The sequence below is a fragment of the Salmo salar genome, unplaced genomic scaffold (assembly GCF_905237065.1).
Source record: "Salmo salar unplaced genomic scaffold, Ssal_v3.1, whole genome shotgun sequence".
NCBI classification, from domain to species: Eukaryota; Metazoa; Chordata; class Actinopteri; order Salmoniformes; family Salmonidae; genus Salmo; species Salmo salar.
Genome location: NW_025550938.1, coordinates 115001 through 140000, shown reverse-complemented (window position 1 = coordinate 140000; position 25000 = coordinate 115001). Strand labels below are relative to the sequence as shown.

Below are 25000 nucleotides of genomic sequence, written 5' to 3'. Positions count from 1 at the left end.
GTAACAGCGCCCGACACACGCTCACCCTGCGTCCCGTACCCCACACTTAGGTCTACCACCCTGCCCTCCTCCTGACTCCGGCCCGGGGACCCCACGAGCCCAAACAGGGAACTTAAGCCTCCCTCCATCGCCCAATCCTGGGCCATGCCTGTAAGGTCAAGCTCAGACAGGGGTGTAAAGGTGAAGGAAGAGGGAACCCAAGAGGGCCCTGTAACCTCCCCCTCCCCTCCACCCTGATCTGCCCCCCTCCCTCTTTTACCACCCATCCTCCTTGAGCGCTCCCCTCTTTTCGACCTCTTGTATGGTGGAGTAAAAGGCAAAAAGTTTTCATAGCTTGCCTCCTTCTCCAGCTCCTCCACCCGTGATTTCACCTCTTTACTGTCCCCCCACTCCTTCACTCCTTCTCCTACTGGTCCCGCCACAACTACCTTCTCTGTCTCCTCCCTTTCTGTCTTTTCCTTCTCCACCACCTTCTTCCCTGTCTCCTTCCTTTCTGTCTCTTTCTTCTCCACCACCTTCTTCCCTATCTCCTTCCTTTCTGTCTCTTTCTCCTCCACCACCTTCTTCCCTGTCTCCTTCCTTTCTGTCTCTTTCTCCTCCACCACCTTCTTCCCTCTCTCCTTCCTTTCTGTCTCTTTCTCCTCCACCACCTTCTTCCCTGTCTCCTTCCTTTCTATCTCTTTCTTCTCCACCGCCGTCTTCCCAGTCTCCTTCCTTTCTGTCTCTTTCTCCTCCACCACCTTCTTCCCAGTCTCCTTCCTTTCTGTCTCTTTCTTCTCCACCTCCGTCTTCCCAGTCTCCTCCCTCTCTGTTGCCTTCTCCGTCTCCTTCCTCTCCACAGCCGTCTTCTCTGGCCCCTTCACTCTCCTGTCTCCTTCCTCCTCCTGCTCTCCTTTAGCCTTCTTCCCTTCCGTTTCCACTATGCTGTTGTCTTCTTTTCCTTTTTCTCCTCCCGCTTCCGTTTTCTCCTCCTCTTCCACCCGTGTGTCCGCTCCCTCTGTTCCAGTCCTTTGTTCTTGGTCCCTCCTTCTACCCCCATCCCCGGCTCTTGCTCCCCCCAGCTGCAGACGCGTATGACCTCTGACGCGCCGGGCATTCACGCCACAGGTGCGTTAGCATACCACACCCGTGACATGCCTTCGGCGCGTCACAGTCCCTCGCCTCGTGCTCCGTAGATCCACAATACCTACACTTCTTTGTACCGCACGAGGCGAGGATATGACCATAGGCCATACAACGCCTGCAGAACGGAGGCTGACGGGCATAATGCAACGTCCCCGGTCAGCCCCCAGGGAGAACATCGCCGGAGGATGGAGGTATCCACCCAATCCATTTGGGTCCTCTCTTAGGAGGGCCTGAAACCCCTCCTCCCGGTCCAAAAGCCCAGGGAATCTTTGAGGTGCCTTCCTGAGGAGACACCATCCATGTATCTCCCCAGAAAGGCCCCCACCTCCTCATCCTTAACGTAAGGGTTGTAAATGTTTACATTTACCACTCGGAAATTACTCCTCGCCAAGCTGGTTACAATGTAAAGAGACATTGGCCTCTCCGCTTCCACTTCTCTCACTTTTCTCAAAATGTCATCGTGCTTTCCTTCTGTATGCAGTGCCAACTCATACGCTCCTTCCAATGGATTGTCTTGAAGGCAGAACACATCCTCCACCTTCAGTCCCAGGATTCCAATCACAATGTTCCTCCCAAAGGCATCTCTGTCAAAAGGCTCCATCGTCTTATCTCTCCAAGCAAAGCGTATCGTATTTGCCTGACCTGTCCTAGGGACCGGTCTCGATGAAGTACTTTGCGCCATCTCCGCAAGGAGCTTGACACCTCTACTCAGCTCTCGCTCTCTTCAAAACAGAAAAAACTGAAAAAGAGCGGCAAAATAAACCAATCGTGAATACAAAAAACCAAAATAACAAACTTTCCTCCCTCCTGCCTTCCTTCGACCTTTTGGCTCAGCGGGCTTTGGGGCACCTCGGTACCAAGCTTGATCTGAGCCAAAAGGCCGAAGCGATAACCCACAAATTGACCCCTGCACCCGCCGGGCCCCGGGGCCTCGGCAGACCTCATCGGTTTGGCAAAAGTTGGCTCCTCCTCACCCAACGCTTCCCTGGTGACAGGCGGGTGTGTTTTTTTTAAAAGTCGCTAATGCGTCGTTAGGTCACTAGCTCTTTAATCCTAGTGCGACTATTTGTTCAATGCCCGGCAAATACACCAGTCATCGTCGGGCTTGAACTCAATTGCCCGAGCGACTACTTTGAGTGGAAAAAATACGCCGGTCGGTCAGCCGGCTTCAAGTCAAACGCCTGAGCAAAAAGTCTCGGCGTCATCTCTGTCAATTTCTCTTGAAACAAGATACCGGGCTCTGCCAGAAGCAAAGCCCTTCCAAAAATACGTTGAACTCGTAAGTGTTCCTCTCCACGGAAGTCTTTAGTAAAAGGCGAAAGGCTTGTGCGTAATGAAGAGAAACCAGAGTCGTATGGAAGTCAGAGGTCGGGGCCCGAGACACACACGGTGCACTCTAGGCCGGGTCCCCGCGGGTGGTCCCCGAACCCACTCTTCCAAGTTTTCGAGGGCTGTGGGTAAAAAGTCACAGACAGACAGACAGACAGACAGACAGACAGACAGACAGACAGACAGACAGACAGACAGACAGACAGACTAGATAGATAGATAGACAATCCTGGTGAAGTGATTGTATTTTTGGGGGGCTCAAAACACACACACACACACAATCCTGGTGAAGTGATTGTATTTTTTGGGGGGGCTCAAAACACACACACACACACACACACACACACACACACACACACACACACACACACACACACACACACACACACACTCTCCTGGCCAATGTTTTTTTTTTTTTTTTTTTTTTTTTTACGTAAAATGGCGGGAAAACGGGGGACCCCCATGAAGGGGGCTTCGCACTTGTTTCAGTTTGGATGATTCTTCTTTTTTCATTCCTTCTCTTCTTCTGCTAGCTGTTTTACATAGCTTGGTGTATTTCTTTTTCCTTGACAATGGGAGAAAAGTGTTGCACCGTTCCCGGAGGTACTGCAATACCGGGTCGATGCGTGGAGCGGACGGAGCAAGCCCCATTTCCGACTCCCTGTTCGAAAAATCCATTTAATATGTAGTCCCCCGATGGGGGACGTATCAGATATTAAACTGATAAGAACAGATTTTTTTTTTTAGAAAAAATAATTTATTACGTTCAATACCATTCATTCTTTACAAAATCATATATTCCTTCAAACTCAAATAATGGTATTTTAATTTATAAAACAAACCAAAAAACCCCAAAACAAAACTCAGGGGAGCATCATCCCTCCCCGTCATCCTAAACACTAACTTTCCCTATCTTCCCGTCCCTAATCTAAAATAACCCCAGCCCTAATCCCCCCTTCCATCTCTCCCGGGCAGCGTGCTGCCCCCACTTCGTCTCCTCCCTCTTCATCCTCCCCCTCAAATCTCCTTCCACCCTCCTCACTATTCCTTCCACCCCCCAATCTCTCCCTGTCTTGACCATGTTCTGCCTGGCTTCCCACAGCCCTCGCTTAAAGAGGCTCATGAGAAGCCAGAGCAGAAACCTATCCCTATCCGTCCCCCTCGCTCTCCCTACACCTCTCTCTAACCTAGCCCACGTCAATACAAAATCACCTCTAACCCTTCCTAACAACACCCGTGCCTTTGCCCATACTACTCCGGCAATGGCACAGTCCCAAAAGACATGGCGCACAGTCTCCTCCCTGCCACAAGAAAGTCTTGGACAGGTGGGGGATCGCGCCAAGCTATGCCGGTACATGGTGGAGCGTACCGGCAAACACTTGTGGAGACTCAACCAATTCAGGTCCTTGAGCCTGTTGTCCAGGCCCCGCGCCTGCACTCCCTCCCAGACCGCCGCCGGGATGCCCACTACAGGTGCCGGACTTACTGCCCGTCTGACCTCCTCGTACAGGTGCCTGTGATCTAAACCTACTCGGGCAACTTCAACCTCGGGGTGTGCACGCAGCCACTTGGCCGCATGGCCAAAGTGCCACGGCAGCTGTTCCGCCCGAGGACCCGTGTTAGACCACACCATTACGCTTCTCGCCTGATACGAGAAGAACACCCGCAGGAGGTAACCGGACGGGTGTAGTACCGGCTGAGCAAGCTCCGTTAACAGAAAAGAAACAAAAATTGCGTCCAGCTTGAGGGGGAGATGTGGTACCCCCCTACCTCCCTCCCCGATGGGACAGATCATGCGTGCCCTGGCGACCCACTCGTACCTGCCACCCCACATGAACTGAAACACTAGCCTCACTAGAGGCCTCCTCAGACAAGCCGGCAATGGGTAGATGTACGCCAAATACAAAAGAGATGGCAGTACATCCACCTTGAGAACCAGGACCTTGCCTAAAAAGGACAAAGACCTAGCCCTCCACATTGCTAGCTTCCTCTGTACCACTGCGATGCCCATGTTCCAGTTCAGCGTCGCTGAGCCGGAGGTCTCAAAGTGGACCCCGAGAACCCTCAGGGCCCCGTTACAGAGAGATAACCCTCCGGGCACATCCGTCCTACCACTCCATCTTCCGAAAAATTTGACGGAAGACTTCGCGTGGTTCAGAACCGCCCCCGACGCTCGGGTGAAGTCCCCAATAATGGCAAGGGACCTTGTCAAGCACGAGTCCTTGCAAAGCAGCAAGGAGGTGTCGTCGGCGTACTGTGTCAACTTGACACGGAGACCGCCACTTCCAGGGATCAGCAAGCCCTCCACCCCTGTGTCTGCCCTAATGGCAGCCCCCAGAGGCTCCATGTACAGAACGAAAAGGAGAGCCGAGAGCGGGCATCCCTGCCTGACCCCAGACGAGAGGTCAAAAACGTCACCTAAGTGACTGTTAACGCTAACCCGGCACCCCGCTCCGACATATAAAGTACGGATCCATCCTATAAACTTCTCCCCAAATCCTAATCTGCCTAACACCCTGAATAGAAAGGATCTATTCACGCGATCAAAGGCTTTCGCCTGATCAAGCGCTGCTACCATTAAAGGCAGCCTCCTATCTTCTACCCAAGCGATGGAGTCCCTGATCAACTGAAGGTTCCACCTAATAGAGCGTCCCTCTACCCCACACGTCTGATCCTCGTGGACGACGTAGGGAAGGGCTGTGCGCAACCGGTCTGCTAAGACCTTTGCTAAGAGCTTATAGTCTACACACAGCATGGTCAATGGCCTCCAGTTGCCCAGGTCAGTTGCTTCCCCCCTTCTTATAAAGAAGTGACAGCACACCGACAGCCATTGATCCCCCCGGGACCCCCGTCTCAAGGATGGCCTTCAAGACTTCGAGGACCACTGGTCCAAGTATACCCCAAAACTTGAGGTAAAACTCGGCCGGCAACCCATCCATCCCAGGCACCTTCCCTTTTCCCATCCTCCTGAGAGCACTCTCAACCTCCTCGAGGGAGATCTGAGCCTCCATCACATCTCTAATGTCCTCCGGCAATCGCCGGGACAAGTGTTCTAAAAACACATTTCCCTGCTCTACATCTATTACCCTCTCTTTAAATAAACCTCGGAAATGATCAGTTGTCACCCTGACCATTTCCTCCGGTTTTCTAACTATGCTATCATCTTCTTTCCTCACCCCATGCATTATCTTCCTACTCTGTCTGCCCCTAACCGACTTAAAGAACATAGCGGAACAAGTCTCATTATGTTCTAGAAAGCCATTATGCGCACGCTCCAGGAAAGCTCGAGCCTTCCGCTCCTGCAGCTCCCTGAGCTGCGCCTTCAGGTCAGTGGATCTCTCCCAGTCAATCGACCCGCCGAGGTTGCCTGCCTCGTACTCGAGTTCGAGCAACCTTTGGATACGATCCACCTCCCTCCTTTCCTCCCTTTTTTTCCTCTTACAATATCCTATTATAAAAGCCCTAATCCTTACCTTAACTAAATCCCACCACTCTAACACCCCCTCGCACATGGACCGGAGGCCTTCAAGCCCCCGAAAGAAACCAAAAAAGGTGTCAACGAAAGCTTGCTCCTCCAGCACATCCCGATCTAATTTCCAGTACCCCCTACCGAAGAGGCAGACTGGCGACCCCACCTGCAGGAGCACCCCGTCGTGATCTGAGAAGAACACAGGCAACAGCCGCCCAGACAACTGACCCAAAGACCTAGATAGGAAAATGTAGTCGAGCCTCCGCGCAACCCCCCGGGAGTTGCGCCATGTGGGACCAGCCATTGTCGGAGTAGAGTGCAGGCCTCCATCAACCAGACCATGGCAAGCCATTAGCCCGGTGATGGCGCCTGCACTACTATCCCCCGCTAACCCTAAATCTATATTAAAATCCCCCCCTATCACTAAGTGCCTATTTGTAACACACAGGGGCGTCAGACAGTCCACCATCTCCCTCCTGTCTGCCGCCACCTGTGGCCCATACACCACCACTAACCTATACCTACTATCCCTAAAAGTGACATCCACCCCCATAACCCTCCCTTGCATCACAACAAACGTGCCCTCCACCTTCACCTCCCTATTCCCAAACAAAATCCCCACCCCTGTAGAATGCACCCCACCTATACCCCAAACTGACTCCCCCTTATCCCACTCCCTCCTAAACCTGATGACATCCCCTCCATCCCTCAGGTGAACCTCCTGTAAAAAACAAACATCAAAACCAACCCCCTCTAAAAAACTAAAAGCCGCCCTCCTTTTAACATAATCCCTTAAACCCCTTACATTTAAACTAAACAAAATTAACATAAGATATTATTTTTACAAAACACAACACAAAACCATTACTTCTTTAAAATTAAAACCCCAAAACAATCAAAAAACAGGAGGCTCACCCGATGCTCCCCTGCTCCTTCTCCTCCGGCGGGGACGTCTTCTGCTCTCCTGACGCCCCCCCGTCCTCCTCCATCTCCCCAACCCAGGATGCAGGTATGGTGTTAGGCCTTGGAGTGCTCTGCATCCTGGGTTCCCCACCAACACCCGTAACTTCTTCCTCCCTGTAAATTTCCGGGTTTAGAGTAGGGGACCCCATCTCCTCAAAGAGGAGTTGAGATCCCCCCCCAGACATCCAGCTCTGAGCCACTTCCTGGGAGTCACGCTCCACCACATGTTGAGGGGCTGAGGAAACCAGCAAAGAAACTTTTCCCTCCCCCATCCCTCGCTTGGCAACCCCATCCACCCCCCCCTCCCTTTCACCGCCTGTCGAGCACCCCCTCTTCTTCACTTTCTTCCTAGGAGTTGGAGGTAAAGGGGATACACCCCCCTTCCCTGCCAACTCCTCCACCATTCCTCTCATCTCTTCAACGAGGGCGCTCGACATGCTGTCCCCCCCACTCCCTCACCCCCATTCCCTCCTCCTCCCCCTCCACAGCCCCTGCCACCGGCACCCCTCCACCACCTCTCCCTCCATTGTTGCAGTCTCTCGCTCCTCCACTCCCTTGCTTCCTTCTCCTTCCTTTCGATCTTCCGTTCCTTCTGCTGCCGCTCCTTTCTCCTCTTCTTTCCGTGCTACCTTCCGCTCTGGGCCAGTGCCCTGGTCCTGAGATGGCTTTCCTTCCCCTCCTCTTCTTCCCCCATCCCCCGCTCCTGCTCCCCCCCCAGCTGCAGACGCGTATGACCTCCGACGAGCCGGGCACTCCCGCCACAGGTGCGCTGACGAGCCACACCCGTGGCACGCCTTCGGCTCGTCGCAGTCCCTCGCCTCGTGCTCCACCGATCCACAAATTCGGCACTTTCTTGTGCTGCACGAGGCGAGGATATGACCGTAGGCCATACAACGCCTGCAAAACGGGGGCTGACGTGCATAAAACAACGTCCCCCTGTCAGCCCCCAGGGAGAACATCGCAGGGGGATGGAGGTAGCCACCCTGTCCCTTTGGGTCCTCCCTGAGGAGGGCCTGGAATCCTCTCCTCCCATTCCAAAATCCCAGGGAGTCCCTGAGGAGCCTCTCTGAGGAGACCTTGTCCATATACCTCCCCAGAAAGGCCCTCACTTCTTCCTCCTTTACATGCGGATTGTACATTGTAACCGTCACCACCCTGAAATTATTCCTGGCAAGGCTTGTTACTCCATAAAAGCACATCGGCCTTTCTCCTTCCAACGCCCTCACCCTCTTCATGATTTCATCATGCTTCTCCTCTGTATAGCAGGTCACGTCATACGCCCTCTCCATTGGGTTGCCCTGGAGGCAGAGGACATCCTTCACCGACATCTTTAGGCATCCCATCAGGATTGTTCTTCCAAATGTTTCTCTCCCGAATTCTTCCACCTCCTGTTCCTTCCATGCAAATCTTAGCGTATTTGCCAAACCTACTCCCGGTACCGACCTGTTCTTTATATTTTTCTCCATTCTTTCAAGAATAAAAAAAGCTCTCTTAAAAGAAGCCAATGAAAAATAAAGGATATCTGAAAAAAACGATTCCAGTAAACAAAACAAAATTTCCTCCCTCCTGCCTTCCTTCGACCTTTTGGCTCAGCGGGCTTTGGGGCACCTCGGTACCAAGCTTGATCTGAGCCAAAAGGCCGAGAAGCGATAACCCACAAATTGACCCCTGCACCCGCCGGGCCCCCGGGGGCCTCGGCAGACCTCATCGGTTTGGCAAAAGTTGGCTCCTCCTCACCCAACGCTTCCCTGGTGACAGGCGGGTGTGTTTTTTTTTAAAAGTCGCTAATGCGTCGTTAGGTCACTAGCTCTTTAATCCTAGTGCGACTATTTGTTCAATGCCCGGCAAATACACCAGTCATCGTCGGGCTTGAACTCAATTGCCCGAGCGACTACTTTGAGTGGAAAAAATACGCCGGTCGGTCAGCCGGCTTCAAGTCAAACGCCTGAGCAAAAAGTCTCGGCGTCATCTCTGTCAATTTCTCTTGAAACAAGATACCGGGCTCTGCCAGAAGCAAAGCCCTTCCAAAAATACGTTGAACTCGTAAGTGTTCCTCTCCACGGAAGTCTTTAGTAAAAGGCGAAAGGCTTGTGCGTAATGAAGAGAAACCAGAGTCGTATGGAAGTCAGAGGTCGGGGCCCGAGACACACACGGTGCACTCTAGGCCGGGTCCCCGCGGGTGGTCCCCGAACCCACTCTTCCAAGTTTTCGAGGGCTGTGGGTAAAAAGTCACAGACAGACAGACAGACAGACAGACAGACAGACAGACAGACAGACAGACAGACAGACAGACAGACAGACAGATAGATAGATAGATAGACAATCCTGGTGAAGTGATTGTATTTTTTGGGGGGCTCAAAAACACACACACACACACAATCCTGGTGAAGTGATTGTATTTTTTGGGGGGGCTCAAAACACACACACACACACACACACACACACACACACACACACACACACACACACACACACACACACACACACACACTCTCCTGGCCAATGTTATTTTTTTTTTTTTTTTTTTTTTTTAAGTAAAATGGCGGGAAAACGGGGACCCCCATGAAGGGGGCTTCGCACTTGTTTCAGTTTGGATGATTCTTCTTTTTCATTCCTTCTCTTCTTCTGCTAGCTGTTTTACATAGCTTGGTGTATTTCTTTTTCCTTGACAATGGGAGAAAAGTGTTGCACCGTTCCCGGAGGTACTGCAATACCGGGTCGATGCGTGGAGCGGACGGAGCAAGCCCCATTTCCGACTCCCTGTTCGAAAAATCCATTTAATATGTAGTCCCCCGATGGGGGACGTATCAGATATTAAACTGATAAGAACAGATACTACACTTGATCTGAGCCAAAAGGCCGAGAAGCGATAACCCACAAATTGACCCCTGCACCCGCCGGTCCCCGGGGCCTCGGCAGACCTCATCGGTTTGGCAAAAGTTGGCTCCTCCTCACCCAACGCTTCCCTGGTGACAGGCGGGTGTGTTTTTTTTAAAAGTCGCTAATGCGTCGTTAGGTCACTAGCTCTTTAATCCTAGTGCGACTATTTGTTCAATGCCCGGCAAATACACCAGTCATCGTCGGGCTTGAACTCAATTGCCCGAGCGACTACTTTGAGTGGAAAAAAATACGCCGGTCGGTCAGCCGGCTTCAAGTCAAACGCCTGAGCAAAAAGTCTCGGCGTCATCTCTGTCAATTTCTCTTGAAACAAGATACCGGGCTCTGCCAGAAGCAAAGCCCTTCCAAAAATACGTTGAACTCGTAAGTGTTCCTCTCCACGGAAGTCTTTAGTAAAAGGCGAAAGGCTTGTGCGTAATGAAGAGAAACCAGAGTCGTATGGAAGTCAGAGGTCGGGGCCCGAGACACACACGGTGCACTCTAGGCCGGGTCCCCGCGGGTGGTCCCCGAACCCACTCTTCCAAGTTTTCGAGGGCTGTGGGTAAAAAGTCACAGACAGACAGACAGACAGACAGACAGACAGACAGACAGACAGACAGACAGACAGACAGACAGACAGATAGATAGACAATCCTGGTGAAGTGATTGTATTTTTGGGGGGCTCAAAACACACACACACACACAATCCTGGTGAAGTGATTGTATTTTTTGGGGGGCTCAAAAACACACACACACACACACACACACACACACACACACACACACACACACACACACACACACACACACACACACACTCTCCTGGCCAATGTTATTTTTTTTTTTTTTTTTTTTTTTTTAAGTAAAATGGCGGGAAAACGGGGACCCCCATGAAGGGGGCTTCGCACTTGTTTCAGTTTGGATGATTCTTCTTTTTCATTCCTTCTCTTCTTCTGCTAGCTGTTTTACATAGCTTGGTGTATTTCTTTTTCCTTGACAATGGGAGAAAAGTGTTGCACCGTTCCCGGAGGTACTGCAATACCGGGTCGATGCGTGGAGCGGACGGAGCAAGCCCCATTTCCGACTCCCTGTTCGAAAAATCCATTTAATATGTAGTCCCCCGATGGGGGACGTATCAGATATTAAACTGATAAGAACAGATACTACACTTGATCTGAGCCAAAAGGCCGAGAAGCGATAACCCACAAATTGACCCCTGCACCCGCCGGTGCCCGGGGCCTCGGCAGACCTCATCGGTTTGGCAAAAGTTGGCTCCTCCTCACCCAACGCTTCCCTGGTGACAGGCGGGTGTGTTTTTTTTTTAAAAGTCGCTAATGCGTCGTTAGGTCACTAGCTCTTTAATCCTAGTGCGACTATTTGTTCAATGCCCGGCAAATACACCAGTCATCGTCGGGCTTGAACTCAATTGCCCGAGCGACTACTTTGAGTGGAAAAAATACGCCGGTCGGTCAGCCGGCTTCAAGTCAAACGCCTGAGCAAAAAGTCTCGGCGTCATCTCTGTCAATTTCTCTTGAAACAAGATACCGGGCTCTGCCAGAAGCAAAGCCCTTCCAAAAATACGTTGAACTCGTAAGTGTTCCTCTCCACGGAAGTCTTTAGTAAAAGGCGAAAGGCTTGTGCGTAATGAAGAGAAACCAGAGTCGTATGGAAGTCAGAGGTCGGGGCCCGAGACACACACGGTGCACTCTAGGCCGGGTCCCCGCGGGTGGTCCCCGAACCCACTCTTCCAAGTTTTCGAGGGCTGTGGGTAAAAAGTCACAGACAGACAGACAGACAGACAGACAGACAGACAGACAGACAGACAGACAGACAGACAGACAGACAGAATCAATCCTGGTGAAGTGATTGTATTTTTGGGGGGGGCTCAAAAACACACACACACACACAATCCTGGTGAAGTGATTGTATTTTTTTGGGGGGGCTCAAAACACACACACACACACACACACACACACACACACACACACACACACACACACACACACACACACACACACACACACTCTCCTGGCCAATGTTATTTTTTTTTTTTTTTTTTTTTTTAAGTAAAATGGCGGGAAAACGGGGACCCCCATGAAGGGGGCTTCGCACTTGTTTCAGTTTGGATGATTCTTCTTTTTCATTCCTTCTCTTCTTCTGCTAGCTGTTTTACATAGCTTGGTGTATTTCTTTTTCCTTGACAATGGGAGAAAAGTGTTGCACCGTTCCCGGAGGTACTGCAATACCGGGTCGATCGTGGAGCGGACGGAGCAAGCCCCATTTCCGACTCCCTGTTCGAAAAATCCATTTAATATGTAGTCCCCCGATGGGGACGTATCAGATATTAAACTGATAAGAACAGATACTACACTTGATCTGAGCCAAAAGGCCGAGAGCGATAACCCACAAATTGACCCCTGCACCCGCCGGTCCCCGGGGGCCTCGGCAGACCTCATCGGTTTGGCAAAAGTTGGCTCCTCCTCACCCAACGCTTCCCTGGTGACAGGCGGGTGTGTTTTTTTTTTAAAAGTCGCTAATGCGTCGTTAGGTCACTAGCTCTTTAATCCTAGTGCGACTATTTGTTCAATGCCCGGCAAATACACCAGTCATCGTCGGGCTTGAACTCAATTGCCCGAGCGACTACTTTGAGTGGAAAAAAATACGCCGGTCGGTCAGCCGGCTTCAAGTCAAACGCCTGAGCAAAAAGTCTCGGCGTCATCTCTGTCAATTTCTCTTGAAACAAGATACCGGGCTCTGCCAGAAGCAAAGCCCTTCCAAAAATACGTTGAACTCGTAAGTGTTCCTCTCCACGGAAGTCTTTAGTAAAAGGCGAAAGGCTTGTGCGTAATGAAGAGAAACCAGAGTCGTATGGAAGTCAGAGGTCGGGGCCCGAGACACACACGGTGCACTCTAGGCCGGGTCCCCGCGGGTGGTCCCCGAACCCACTCTTCCAAGTTTTCGAGGGCTGTGGGTAAAAAGTCACAGACAGACAGACAGACAGACAGACAGACAGACAGACAGACAGACAGACAGACAGACAGACAGATAATGACAATCCTGGTGAAGTGATTGTATTTTTGGGGGGGCTCAAAAACACACACACACACACAATCCTGGTGAAGTGATTGTATTTTTTTGGGGGGGCTCAAAACCACACACACACACACACACACACACACACACACACACACACACACACACACACACACACACACACACACACACTCTCCTGGCCAATGTTATTTTTTTTTTTTTTTTTTTTTTTTTAAGTAAAATGGCGGGAAAACGGGGACCCCCATGAAGGGGGCTTCGCACTTGTTTCAGTTTGGATGATTCTTCTTTTTCATTCCTTCTCTTCTTCTGCTAGCTGTTTTACATAGCTTGGTGTATTTCTTTTTCCTTGACAATGGGAGAAAAGTGTTGCACCGTTCCCGGAGGTACTGCAATACCGGGTCGATGCGTGGAGCGGACGGAGCAAGCCCCATTTCCGACTCCCTGTTCGAAAAATCCATTTAATATGTAGTCCCCCGATGGGGACGTATCAGATATTAAACTGATAAGAACAGATACTACACTTGATCTGAGCCAAAAGGCCGAGAAGCGATAACCCACAAATTGACCCCTGCACCCGCCGGGCCCGGGGGCCTCGGCAGACCTCATCGGTTTGGCAAAAGTTGGCTCCTCCTCACCCAACGCTTCCCTGGTGACAGGCGGGTGTGTTTTTTTTTAAAAGTCGCTAATGCGTCGTTAGGTCACTAGCTCTTTAATCCTAGTGCGACTATTTGTTCAATGCCCGGCAAATACACCAGTCATCGTCGGGCTTGAACTCAATTGCCCGAGCGACTACTTTGAGTGGAAAAATACGCCGGTCGGTCAGCCGGCTTCAAGTCAAACGCCTGAGCAAAAAGTCTCGGCGTCATCTCTGTCAATTTCTCTTGAAACAAGATACCGGGCTCTGCCAGAAGCAAAGCCCTTCCAAAAATACGTTGAACTCGTAAGTGTTCCTCTCCACGGAAGTCTTTAGTAAAAGGCGAAAGGCTTGTGCGTAATGAAGAGAAACCAGAGTCGTATGGAAGTCAGAGGTCGGGGCCCGAGACACACACGGTGCACTCTAGGCCGGGTCCCCGCGGGTGGTCCCCGAACCCACTCTTCCAAGTTTTCGAGGGCTGTGGGTAAAAAGTCACAGACAGACAGACAGACAGACAGACAGACAGACAGACAGACAGACAGACAGACAGACAGACAGACAGATAGATAGATAGACAATCCTGGTGAAGTGATTGTATTTTTTGGGGGGCTCAAAACACACACACACACACAATCCTGGTGAAGTGATTGTATTTTTTGGGGGGGCTCAAAAAAAACACACACACACACACACACACACACACACACACACACACACACACACACACACACACACACACTCTCCTGGCCAAGGTTATTTTTTTTTTTTTTTTTTTTTTTTAAGTAAAATGGCGGGAAAACGGGGACCCCCATGAAGGGGGCTTCGCACTTGTTTCAGTTTGGATGATTCTTCTTTTTTCATTCCTTCTCTTCTTCTGCTAGCTGTTTTACATAGCTTGGTGTATTTCTTTTTCCTTGACAATGGGAGAAAAGTGTTGCACCGTTCCCGGAGGTACTGCAATACCGGGTCGATGCGTGGAGCGGACGGAGCAAGCCCCATTTCCGACTCCCTGTTCGAAAAATCCATTTAATATGTAGTCCCCCGATGGGGGACGTATCAGATATTAAACTGATAAGAACAGATACTACACTTGATCTGAGCCAAAAGGCCGAGAAGCGATAACCCACAAATTGACCCCTGCACCCGCCGGGCCCCCGGGGGCCTCGGCAGACCTCATCGGTTTGGCAAAAGTTGGCTCCTCCTCACCCAACGCTTCCCTGGTGACAGGCGGGTGTGTTTTTTTTTTAAAAGTCGCTAATGCGTCGTTAGGTCACTAGCTCTTTAATCCTAGTGCGACTATTTGTTCAATGCCCGGCAAATACACCAGTCATCGTCGGGCTTGAACTCAATTGCCCGAGCGACTACTTTGAGTGGAAAAAATACGCCGGTCGGTCAGCCGGCTTCAAGTCAAACGCCTGAGCAAAAAGTCTCGGCGTCATCTCTGTCAATTTCTCTTGAAACAAGATACCGGGCTCTGCCAGAAGCAAAGCCCTTCCAAAAATACGTTGAACTCGTAAGTGTTCCTCTCCACGGAAGTCTTTAGTAAAAGGCGAAAGGCTTGTGCGTAATGAAGAGAAACCAGAGTCGTATGGAAGTCAGAGGTCGGGGCCCGAGACACACACGGTGCACTCTAGGCCGGGTCCCCGCGGGTGGTCCCCGAACCCACTCTTCCAAGTTTTCGAGGGCTGTGGGTAAAAAGTCACAGACAGACAGACAGACAGACAGACAGACAGACAGACAGACAGACAGACAGACAGACAGACAGACATAGATAGATAGACAATCCTGGTGAAGTGATTGTATTTTTGGGGGGGGGCTCAAAAACACACACACACACACAATCCTGGTGAAGTGATTGTATTTTTTGGGGGGGGGGCTCAAAAACACACACACACACACACACACACACACACACACACACACACACACACACACACACACACACACACACACACTCTCCTGGCCAATGTTATTTTTTTTATTTTTTTTTTTTTTTTTTTTTAAGTAAAATGGCGGGAAAACGGGGGACCCCCATGAAGGGGGCTTCGCACTTGTTTCAGTTTGGATGATTCTTCTTTTTTCATTCCTTCTCTTCTTCTGCTAGCTGTTTTACATAGCTTGGTGTATTTCTTTTTCCTTGACAATGGGAGAAAAGTGTTGCACCGTTCCCGGAGGTACTGCAATACCGGGTCGATGCGTGGAGCGGACGGAGCAAGCCCCATTTCCGACTCCCTGTTCGAAAAATCCATTTAATATGTAGTCCCCCGATGGGGGACGTATCAGATATTAAACTGATAAGAACAGATTTTTTTTTTTTTTTTTTTATAAAATATATTTATTACGTTCAAAACCCAACAAAAATCTTATACAATCAATCAATTCAAACACAAATTCCATTAAACATTTCAAAACTATTCAATAATAACCAAACCCAAAAACCAAAAGTCATGGGAGCATTTTCCCTCCCCTTCCCATCTACAAACCAAAACCTACACCAAAAAATCAAAGAAAAACTCACCCCATCCCGACCGACGGGGACGCCTTCTCCACTCCTGACGCTCCCCCGTCGGCCGCCATCCCCTCTCCCCTGGATGCGGTAACAGCGCCCGACACACGCTCACCCCTGCGTCCCGTACCCCACACTTAGGTCTACCACCCTGCCCTCCTCCTGACTCCGGCCCGGGGGACCCCACGAGCCCAAACAGGGAGCTTAAGCCTCCCTCCATCGCCCAATCCTGGGCCATGCCTGTAAGGTCAAGCTCAGACAGGGGTGTAAAGGTGAAGGAAGAGGGAACCCAAGAGGGCCCTGCAACCTCCCCCTCCCCTCCACCCTGATCTGCCCCCTCCCTCTTTTACCACCCATCCTCCTTGAGCGCTCCCCTCTTTTCGACCTCTTGTATGGTGGAGTAAAAGGCAAAAAGTTTTCATAGCTTGCCTCCTTCTCCACCTCCACCCGTGATTTCACCTCTTTACTGTCCCCCACTCCTTCACTCCTTCTCCTACTGGTCCCGCCACAACTACCTTCTCTGTCTCCTCCCTTTCTGTCTTTTCCTTCTCCACCACCTTCTTCCCTGTCTCCTTCCTTTCTGTCTCTTTCTTCTCCACCACCTTCTTCCCTGTCTCCTTCCTTTCTGTCTCTTTCTTCTCCACCACCTTCTTCCCTGTCTCCTTCTTTTCTGTCTCTTTCTTCTCCACCACCTTCTTCCCTATCTCCTTCCTTTCTGTCTTTTCCTTCTCCACCACCTTCTTCCCTGTCTCCTTCCTTTCTGTCTCTTTCTTCTCCACCACCTTCTTCCCTGTCTCCTCCCTTTCTGTCTCTTTCTTCTCCACCGCCGTCTTCCCTGTCTCCTTCCTTTCTGTCTCTTTCTTCTCCACCGCCGTCTTCCCAGTCTCCTCCCTCTCTGTTGCCTTCTCCGTCTCCTTCCTCTCCACAGCCGTCTTCTCTGGCCCCTTCACTCTCCTGTCTCCTTCCTCCTCCTGCTCTCCTTCAGCCTCCTGCCCTTCCGTTTCCACTATGCTGTTGTCTTCTTTTTCTTTTTCTCCTCCCGCTTCCGTTTGCTCCTCCTCTTCCACCCGTGTGTCCGCTCCCTCTGTTCCAGTACTCAGTTCTTGGTCCCTCCTTCTACCCCCATCCCCGGCTCTCGTTCCCCCCAGCTGCAGACGCGTATGACCCTTGACGCGCCGGGCATTCACGCCACAGGTGCGTCAGCATGCCACACCTGTGACATGCCTTCGGCGCGTCACAGTCCCTCGCCTCGTGCTCTGCAGATCCACAATACCTGCACTTCTTTATGCTGCACGAGGCGAGGACGTGGCCGTAGGCCATACAACGCCTGCAGTACGGAGGCTGACGGGCATAATGCAACGTCCCCTGTCAGCCCCCCAGGGAGAACATCGCCGGAGGATGGAGGTATCCACCCAATCCTTTTGGGTCCTCTCTTAGGAGGGCCTGGAAACCCCTCCTCCCGGTCCAAAAACCCAAAGAATCCTTGAGGTGCCTTCCTGAGGAGACACTATCCATGTATCTCCCCAGAAAGGCCCTCACCTCCTCGTCCTTCACGTAAGGGTTGTAAATGTTCACATTCACAACCCTGAAATTACTCTTCGCCAAGCTGGTCACCAAGTAATGAGACACCGGCCTCTCTGCTTGCACTTCTCTCGCCCTTCTGAGAACGTCATCGTGCTTCACTTCAGTGTGTAGCGCCACATCGTATGCCCCCTCCAAAGGGTTGTCTTGGAGGCAGAACACATCCTCCACCGTCAGTCCAAGGATCTCAATCAAAATGGTCCTCCCAAACTCATCTCTGCCAATTGGCTCCGTCGCCTTATCCTTCCAGGCAAACCGCACCGTATTCGCCAGCCCCATCCTAGGGACTGGCCTCCATGTAGAAGCCTGCGCCATCTCCGCAAAGAAAATTGGCGCACTCGCCTCCGCTTTCTTCCAAAAAGAAAAACTGAAAAAGAGCGGCAAAATAAACCAACCGTGAATCCAAATACCAAAACAACAAACTTTCCTCCCTCCTGCCTTCCTTCGACCTTTTGGCTCAGCGGGCTTTGGGGCACCTCGGTACCAAGCTTGATCTGAGCCAAAAGGCCGAGAAGCGATAACCCACAAATTGACCCCTGCACCCGCCGGTCCCCGGGGCCTCGGCAGACCTCATCGGTTTGGCAAAAGTTGGCTCCTCCTCACCCAACGCTTCCCTGGTGACAGGCGGGTGTGTTTTTTTTTAAAAGTCGCTAATGCGTCGTTAGGTCACTAGCTCTTTAATCCTAGTGCGACTATTTGTTCAATGCCCGGCAAATACACCAGTCATCGTCGGGCTTGAACTCAATTGCCCGAGCGACTACTTTGAGTGGAAAAAAATACGCCGGTCGGTCAGCCGGCTTCAAGTCAAACGCCTGAGCAAAAAGTCTCGGCGTCATCTCTGTCAATTTCTCTTGAAACAAGATACCGGGCTCTGCCAGAAGCAAAGCCCTTCCAAAAATACGTTGAACTCGTAAGTGTTCCTCTCCACGGAAGTCTTTAGTAAAAGGCGAAAGGCTTGTGCGTAATGAAGAGAAACCAGAGTCGTATGGAAGTCAGAGGTCGGGGCCCGAGACACACACGGTGCACTCTAGGCCGGGTCCCCGCGGGTGGTCCCCGAACCCACTCTTCCAAGTTTTCGAGGGCTGTGGGTAAAAAGTCACAGACAGACAGACAGACAGACAGACAGACAGACAGACAGACAGACAGACAGACAGATAGATAGATAGACAATCCTGGTGAAGTGATTGTATTTTTGGGGGGGCTCAAAACACACACACACACACAATCCTGGTGAAGTGATTGTATTTTTTGGGGGGGGCTCAAAACACACACACACACACACACACACACACACACACACACACACACACACACACACACACACACACACACACACTCTCCTGGCCAATGTTATTTTTTTTTTTTTTTTTTTTTTTTTTAAGTAAAATGGCGGGAAAACGGGGGCCCCCATGAAGGGGCTTCGCACTTGTTTCAGTTTGGATGATTCTTCTTTTTCATTCCTTCTCTTCTTCTGCTAGCTGTTTTACATAGCTTGGTGTATTTCTTTTTCCTTGACAATGGGAGAAAAGTGTTGCACCGTTCCCGGAGGTACTGCAATACCGGGTCGATGCGTGGAGCGGACGGAGCAAGCCCCATTTCCGACTCCCTGTTCGAAAAATCCATTTAATATGTAGTCCCCCGATGGGGGACGTATCAGATATTAAACTGATAAGAACAGATTTTTTTTTTTACAAAATATATTTATTACATTCAAGCCTTTCAATACAAAACCATATATCAATCAAAAATCATAACTAGGCATTTATAAACTACAACACAAACACTAAAACCCCAAAACAAAAACTCGTCTTCCCTGCCCTTCCCACCTACAAACCAAAACCCATACCCACATCAAATACCCAAAGAAACTCACCCTATACTCCCGACCGACGGGACGCCTCCTCCACTCCTGACGCTCCACCGTCGGCCACCATCCCCTCTCCCCTGGAAACAAAATCAATATCCGGCACACCCACACTCTGTGCCTTGTGCCCCCCACTCAAATCCACCACCCCCTCCCGACTCCGGCCCGGGGACCCCATGCCCCTAAACAGGGAGCTTAAACCTCCCTCCATCGCCCAATCCTGGGCCATTCCTGTGAGGTCCAGCTCAGATAGGGGTGTAAAGGAGAAGGAAGAGGGAGCCCACGAGGGCCCTGCAACCTCCCCTCCCCTCCCCCTGATCTGCCCTCCCCCTCTTTTACCACCTTTCCTCCTTGAGCGCTCCCCCTTTTTAGTCCTTTTAAGTGGTGGAGTAAAAGGCAAAACGTTCTCATAACTTGCCTCCTTCTCCACCTCTACCCGTGGTTCCCCTTTTTTACTGCCCCCCCCCTCCTTCACTCCCTCTCCCTCTGGTCCCGCCACCACTGCCTTCTCTGTCTCCTCCCCTTCAGTCTCCTTCCTCTCCACCTCCGTCTTCCCTGTCTCCTCCTTCTCTGTTCCCTTCTCCAGCTCCTTCTCCACCGCCGTCTTCTCCGACCCCTCCACTCTCTTATCTCCTTCCTCCTCCTGCTCCTTCTCTCCTTCAGCCTCCTGCTCCTCCTCTCCTTCAGCCTCCCGCCCCTCCGATTCCACCATGTCCACTTCTTCCTTTTCCTCTTCTTCTCCTACTGTCGCTCTGTCCTTCTTCTCCCGCCGTGTGTCCTTTTCCTCTGTGCCAGTTCTTGTTTCTTTGTCCCCTCCTCTTCTTCCCCCATCCCCGGCTCTCGCTCCCCCAGCTGCAGACGCGTATGACCGGTGACGCGCCGGGCATTCACGCCACAGGTGCGTAATCATGCCACACCCGTGACATGCCTTCGGCGCGTCACAGTCCCTCGCCTCGTGCTCCGCAGATCCACAATACCTGCACTTCTTTGTGCTGCACGAGGCGAGGATATGACCATAGGCCATACAACGCCTGCAGAACGGGGCTGACGTGCATAATACAACGTCCCCCTGTCAGCCCCCAGGGAGAACATCGCCGGCGGATGGAGGTAACCCCAACCCCTCAGGGTCCTCCCTGAGCAACGCCTGGAATCCTCTCTTCCCATCCCAGAAGCCCAGGGAGTCCCTGAGGAGCCTTGCCGAGGAGACATTGTCCATGTAGCGCCCAAGGAAAGTCCTCACCTCCTCGTCCTTCACATGAGGGTTATACATATTAACCGTGACCACCCGGAAATTAGTTTTTCCCAGGCTGGTCACCTCGTAATGACACATCGGTCCATCCTTTCCCACTTCTCTCGCCCTCCTCATCACGTCCTCATACCTGTCTTCTTTGTGGAGCGTCACGTCGTAAGCCACCTCCAGTGGGTTCGCCTGGAGGCACAACACTTCCCCCCACCTCCAACTTTAGGATCCCAATCAATATTTTTCTCCCAAAGGTCTCCCTCCCAAACGGCTCCATCTCCTTGTTCCTCCAGGCGAACCTCACCGTGTTCGCTATCCCGACTCAGGCATCTTGTTTGGAGCATGTCGAGCCATCTTGAAAAAAAGCTCTCTTAAAAAGAAGCCACTAGAAAAATTATTTTTGAAAATGGAAAAAACCGTCTCCCACACTCCAAACCTTTCCTCCCTCCGGCCTTCCTTCGACCTTTTTGGCTCAGCGGGCTTTGGGGCACCTCGGTACCAAGCTTGATCTGAGCCAAAAGGCCGAGAAGCGATAACCCACAAATTGACCCCTGCACCCGCCGGTGCCCGGGGGCCTCGGCAGACCTCATCGGTTTGGCAAAAGTTGGCTCCTCCTCACCCAACGCTTCCCTGGTGACAGGCGGGTGTGTTTTTTTTTAAAAGTCGCTAATGCGTCGTTAGGTCACTAGCTCTTTAATCCTAGTGCGACTATTTGTTCAATGCCCGGCAAATACACCAGTCATCGTCGGGCTTGAACTCAATTGCCCGAGCGACTACTTTGAGTGGAAAAAATACGCCGGTCGGTCAGCCGGCTTCAAGTCAAACGCCTGAGCAAAAAGTCTCGGCGTCATCTCTGTCAATTTCTCTTGAAACAAGATACCGGGCTCTGCCAGAAGCAAAGCCCTTCCAAAAATACGTTGAACTCGTAAGTGTTCCTCTCCACGGAAGTCTTTAGTAAAAGGCGAAAGGCTTGTGCGTAATGAAGAGAAACCAGAGTCGTATGGAAGTCAGAGGTCGGGGCCCGAGACACACACGGTGCACTCTAGGCCGGGTCCCCGCGGGTGGTCCCCGAACCCACTCTTCCAAGTTTTCGAGGGCTGTGGGTAAAAAGTCACAGACAGACAGACAGACAGACAGACAGACAGACAGACAGACAGACAGACAGACAGACAGACAGACAGATAGATAGATAGATAGACAATCCTGGTGAAGTGATTGTATTTTTGGGGGGGGCTCAAAAACACACACACACACACAATCCTGGTGAAGTGATTGTATTTTTTTGGGGGGGGCTCAAAACCCACACACACACACACACACACACACACACACACACACACACACACACACACACACACACACACACACACTCTCCTGGCCAATGTTTTTTTTTTTTTTTTTTTTTTTAAGTAAAATGGCGGAAAAACGGGGACCCCCATGAAGGGGGCTTCGCACTTGTTTCAGTTTGGATGATTCTTCTTTTTCATTCCTTCTCTTCTTCTGCTAGCTGTTTTACATAGCTTGGTGTATTTCTTTTTCCTTGACAATGGGAGAAAAGTGTTGCACCGTTCCCGGAGGTACTGCAATACCGGGTCGATGCGTGGAGCGGACGGAGCAAGCCCCATTTCCGACTCCCTGTTCGAAAAATCCATTTAATATGTAGTCCCCCGATGGGGGACGTATCGGATATTAAACTGATAAGAACAGATTTTTTTTTTTTTACAAAATATATTTATTACATTCAAGCCTTTCAATACAAAACCATATATCAATCAAAAATCATAACTAGGCATTTATAAACTACAACACAAACACTAAAACCCCAAAACAAAAACTCGTCTTCCCTGCCCTTCCCACCTACAAACCAAAACCCATACCCACATCAAATACCCAAAGAAACTCACCCTATACTCCCGACCGACCGGGACGCCTCCTCCACTCCTGACGCTCCACCGTCGGCCACCATCCTCTCTCCCTGGAAACAAAATCAATATCCGGCACACCCACACTCTGTGCCTTGTGCCCCCACTCAAATCCACCACCCCCTCCCGACTCCGGCCCGGGGACCCCATGCCCCTAAACAGGGAGCTTAAACCTCCCTCCATCGCCCAATCCTGGGCCATTCCTGTGAGGTCCAGCTCAGATAGGGGTGTAAAGGAGAAGGAAGAGGGAGCCCACGAGGGCCCTGCAACCTCCCCCTCCCCTCCCCCCTGATCTGCCCTCCCCCCTCTTTTACCACCTTTCCTCCTTGAGCGCTCCCCCTTTTTAGTCCTTTTAAGTGGTGGAGTAAAAGGCAAAACGTTCTCATAACTTGCCTCCTTCTCCACCTCTACCCGTGGTTCCCCTTTTTACTGCCCCCCCTCCTTCACTCCCTCTCCCTCTGGTCCCGCCACCACTGCCTTCTCTGTCTCCCCCCCTTCAGTCTCCTTCCTCTCCACCTCCGTCTTCCCTGTCTCCTCCTTCTCTGTTCCCTTCTCCAGCTCCTTCTCCACCGCCGTCTTCTCCGACCCCTCCACTCTCTTATCTCCTTCCTCCTCCTGCTCCTTCTCTCCTTCAGCCTCCTGCTCCTCCTCTCCTTCAGCCTCCCGCCCCTCCGATTCCACCATGTCCACTTCTTCCTTTTCCTCTTCTTCTCCTACTGTCGCTCTGTCCTTCTTCTCCCGCCGTGTGTCCTTTTCCTCTGTGCCAGTTCTTGTTTCTTTGTCCCCTCCTCTTCTTCCCCCATCCCCGGCTCTCGCTCCCCCAGCTGCAGACGCGTATGACCGGTGACGCGCCGGGCATTCACGCCACAGGTGCGTAATCATGCCACACCCGTGACATGCCTTCGGCGCGTCACAGTCCCTCGCCTCGTGCTCCGCAGATCCACAATACCTGCACTTCTTTGTGCTGCACGAGGCGAGGATATGACCATAGGCCATACAACGCCTGCAGAACGGGGCTGACGTGCATAATACAACGTCCCCTGTCAGCCCCCAGGGAGAACATCGCCGGCGGATGGAGGTAACCCCCAACCCCTCAGGGTCCTCCCTGAGCAACGCCTGGAATCCTCTCTTCCCATCCCAGAAGCCCAGGGAGTCCCTGAGGAGCCTTGCCGAGGAGACATTGTCCATGTAGCGCCCAAGGAAAGTCCTCACCTCCTCGTCCTTCACATGAGGGTTATACATATTAACCGTGACCACCCGGAAATTAGTTTTTCCCAGGCTGGTCACCTCGTAATGACACATCGGTCCATCCTTTCCCACTTCTCTCGCCCTCCTCATCACGTCCTCATACCTGTCTTCTTTGTGGAGCGTCACGTCGTAAGCCACCTCCAGTGGGTTCGCCTGGAGGCACAACACTTCCCCCACCTCCAACTTTAGGATCCCAATCAATATTTTTCTCCCAAAGGTCTCCCTCCCAAACGGCTCCATCTCCTTGTTCCTCCAGGCGAACCTCACCGTGTTCGCTATCCCGACTCCAGGCATCTTGTTTGGAGCATGTCGAGCCATCTTGAAAAAAGCTCTCTTAAAAAGAAGCCACTAGAAAAATTATTTTTGAAAATGGAAAAAACCGTCTCCCACACTCCAAACCTTTCCTCCCTCCGGCCTTCCTTCGACCTTTTGGCTCAGCGGGCTTTGGGGCACCTCGGTACCAAGCTTGATCTGAGCCAAAAGGCCGAAGCGATAACCCACAAATTGACCCCTGCACCCGCCGGCCCCGGGGCCTCGGCAGACCTCATCGGTTTGGCAAAAGTTGGCTCCTCCTCACCCAACGCTTCCCTGGTGACAGGCGGGTGTGTTTTTTTTAAAAGTCGCTAATGCGTCGTTAGGTCACTAGCTCTTTAATCCTAGTGCGACTATTTGTTCAATGCCCGGCAAATACACCAGTCATCGTCGGGCTTGAACTCAATTGCCCGGCGACTACTTTGAGTGGAAAAAATACGCCCGGTCGGTCAGCCGGCTTCAAGTCAAACGCCTGAGCAAAAAGTCTCGGCGTCATCTCTGTCAATTTCTCTTGAAACAAGATACCGGGCTCTGCCAGAAGCAAAGCCCTTCCAAAAATACGTTGAACTCGTAAGTGTTCCTCTCCACGGAAGTCTTTAGTAAAAGGCGAAAGGCTTGTGCGTAATGAAGAGAAACCAGAGTCGTATGGAAGTCAGAGGTCGGGGCCCGAGACACACACGGTGCACTCTAGGCCGGGTCCCCGCGGGTGGTCCCCGAACCCACTCTTCCAAGTTTTCGAGGGCTGTGGGTAAAAAGTCACAGACAGACAGACAGACAGACAGACAGACAGACAGACAGACAGACAGACAGACAGACAGACAGACAGATAGATAGATAGACAATCCTGGTGAAGTGATTGTATTTTTGGGGGGGCTC

The 25000-nt window shown here is 51.5% G+C and overlaps 16 non-coding genes and 3 pseudogenes across 16 annotated transcripts; all 19 read right to left on the bottom strand.

Annotated features, from left to right (window-relative positions):
* Window positions 1-2361: 2361 nt before the first annotated feature.
* Window positions 2362-2478, bottom strand: LOC123740486 (U5 spliceosomal RNA). The gene has a single exon (XR_006768373.1). It is a non-coding gene; the product is annotated as a U5 spliceosomal RNA (small nuclear RNA).
* A 557-nt stretch (window positions 2479-3035) lies between these two features.
* Window positions 3036-3211, bottom strand: LOC123740307 (uncharacterized; annotated as a pseudogene).
* A 5675-nt stretch (window positions 3212-8886) lies between these two features.
* LOC123740485 (U5 spliceosomal RNA) lies at window positions 8887-9003 on the bottom strand. Its single transcript, XR_006768372.1, has one exon. It is a non-coding gene; the product is annotated as a U5 spliceosomal RNA (small nuclear RNA).
* A 563-nt stretch (window positions 9004-9566) lies between these two features.
* Window positions 9567-9757, bottom strand: LOC123740423 (U2 spliceosomal RNA). Its single transcript, XR_006768316.1, has one exon. It is a non-coding gene; the product is annotated as a U2 spliceosomal RNA (small nuclear RNA).
* Window positions 9758-10104: 347 nt separating this feature from the next.
* Window positions 10105-10221, bottom strand: LOC123740483 (U5 spliceosomal RNA). The gene has a single exon (XR_006768370.1). It is a non-coding gene; the product is annotated as a U5 spliceosomal RNA (small nuclear RNA).
* A 550-nt stretch (window positions 10222-10771) lies between these two features.
* LOC123740410 (U2 spliceosomal RNA) lies at window positions 10772-10962 on the bottom strand. Its single transcript, XR_006768305.1, has one exon. It is a non-coding gene; the product is annotated as a U2 spliceosomal RNA (small nuclear RNA).
* A 348-nt stretch (window positions 10963-11310) lies between these two features.
* Window positions 11311-11427, bottom strand: LOC123740482 (U5 spliceosomal RNA). The gene has a single exon (XR_006768369.1). It is a non-coding gene; the product is annotated as a U5 spliceosomal RNA (small nuclear RNA).
* A 548-nt stretch (window positions 11428-11975) lies between these two features.
* Window positions 11976-12165, bottom strand: LOC123740613 (U2 spliceosomal RNA). The gene has a single exon (XR_006768488.1). It is a non-coding gene; the product is annotated as a U2 spliceosomal RNA (small nuclear RNA).
* A 348-nt stretch (window positions 12166-12513) lies between these two features.
* Window positions 12514-12630, bottom strand: LOC123740481 (U5 spliceosomal RNA). Its single transcript, XR_006768368.1, has one exon. It is a non-coding gene; the product is annotated as a U5 spliceosomal RNA (small nuclear RNA).
* Window positions 12631-13178: 548 nt separating this feature from the next.
* LOC123740601 (U2 spliceosomal RNA) lies at window positions 13179-13368 on the bottom strand. The gene has a single exon (XR_006768477.1). It is a non-coding gene; the product is annotated as a U2 spliceosomal RNA (small nuclear RNA).
* Window positions 13369-13714: 346 nt separating this feature from the next.
* On the bottom strand, window positions 13715-13831 carry LOC123740480 (U5 spliceosomal RNA). Its single transcript, XR_006768367.1, has one exon. It is a non-coding gene; the product is annotated as a U5 spliceosomal RNA (small nuclear RNA).
* Window positions 13832-14380: 549 nt separating this feature from the next.
* On the bottom strand, window positions 14381-14571 carry LOC123740398 (U2 spliceosomal RNA). Its single transcript, XR_006768302.1, has one exon. It is a non-coding gene; the product is annotated as a U2 spliceosomal RNA (small nuclear RNA).
* A 350-nt stretch (window positions 14572-14921) lies between these two features.
* LOC123740478 (U5 spliceosomal RNA) lies at window positions 14922-15038 on the bottom strand. The gene has a single exon (XR_006768366.1). It is a non-coding gene; the product is annotated as a U5 spliceosomal RNA (small nuclear RNA).
* A 565-nt stretch (window positions 15039-15603) lies between these two features.
* LOC123740328 (U2 spliceosomal RNA) lies at window positions 15604-15786 on the bottom strand. The gene has a single exon (XR_006768291.1). It is a non-coding gene; the product is annotated as a U2 spliceosomal RNA (small nuclear RNA).
* Window positions 15787-18405: 2619 nt separating this feature from the next.
* Window positions 18406-18522, bottom strand: LOC123740477 (U5 spliceosomal RNA). The gene has a single exon (XR_006768365.1). It is a non-coding gene; the product is annotated as a U5 spliceosomal RNA (small nuclear RNA).
* A 542-nt stretch (window positions 18523-19064) lies between these two features.
* Window positions 19065-19239, bottom strand: LOC123740344 (uncharacterized; annotated as a pseudogene).
* A 2285-nt stretch (window positions 19240-21524) lies between these two features.
* Window positions 21525-21641, bottom strand: LOC123740476 (U5 spliceosomal RNA). The gene has a single exon (XR_006768364.1). It is a non-coding gene; the product is annotated as a U5 spliceosomal RNA (small nuclear RNA).
* A 556-nt stretch (window positions 21642-22197) lies between these two features.
* On the bottom strand, window positions 22198-22374 carry LOC123740375 (uncharacterized; annotated as a pseudogene).
* Window positions 22375-24651: 2277 nt separating this feature from the next.
* LOC123740475 (U5 spliceosomal RNA) lies at window positions 24652-24768 on the bottom strand. Its single transcript, XR_006768363.1, has one exon. It is a non-coding gene; the product is annotated as a U5 spliceosomal RNA (small nuclear RNA).
* Between the last annotated feature and the right edge of the window lie 232 nt (window positions 24769-25000).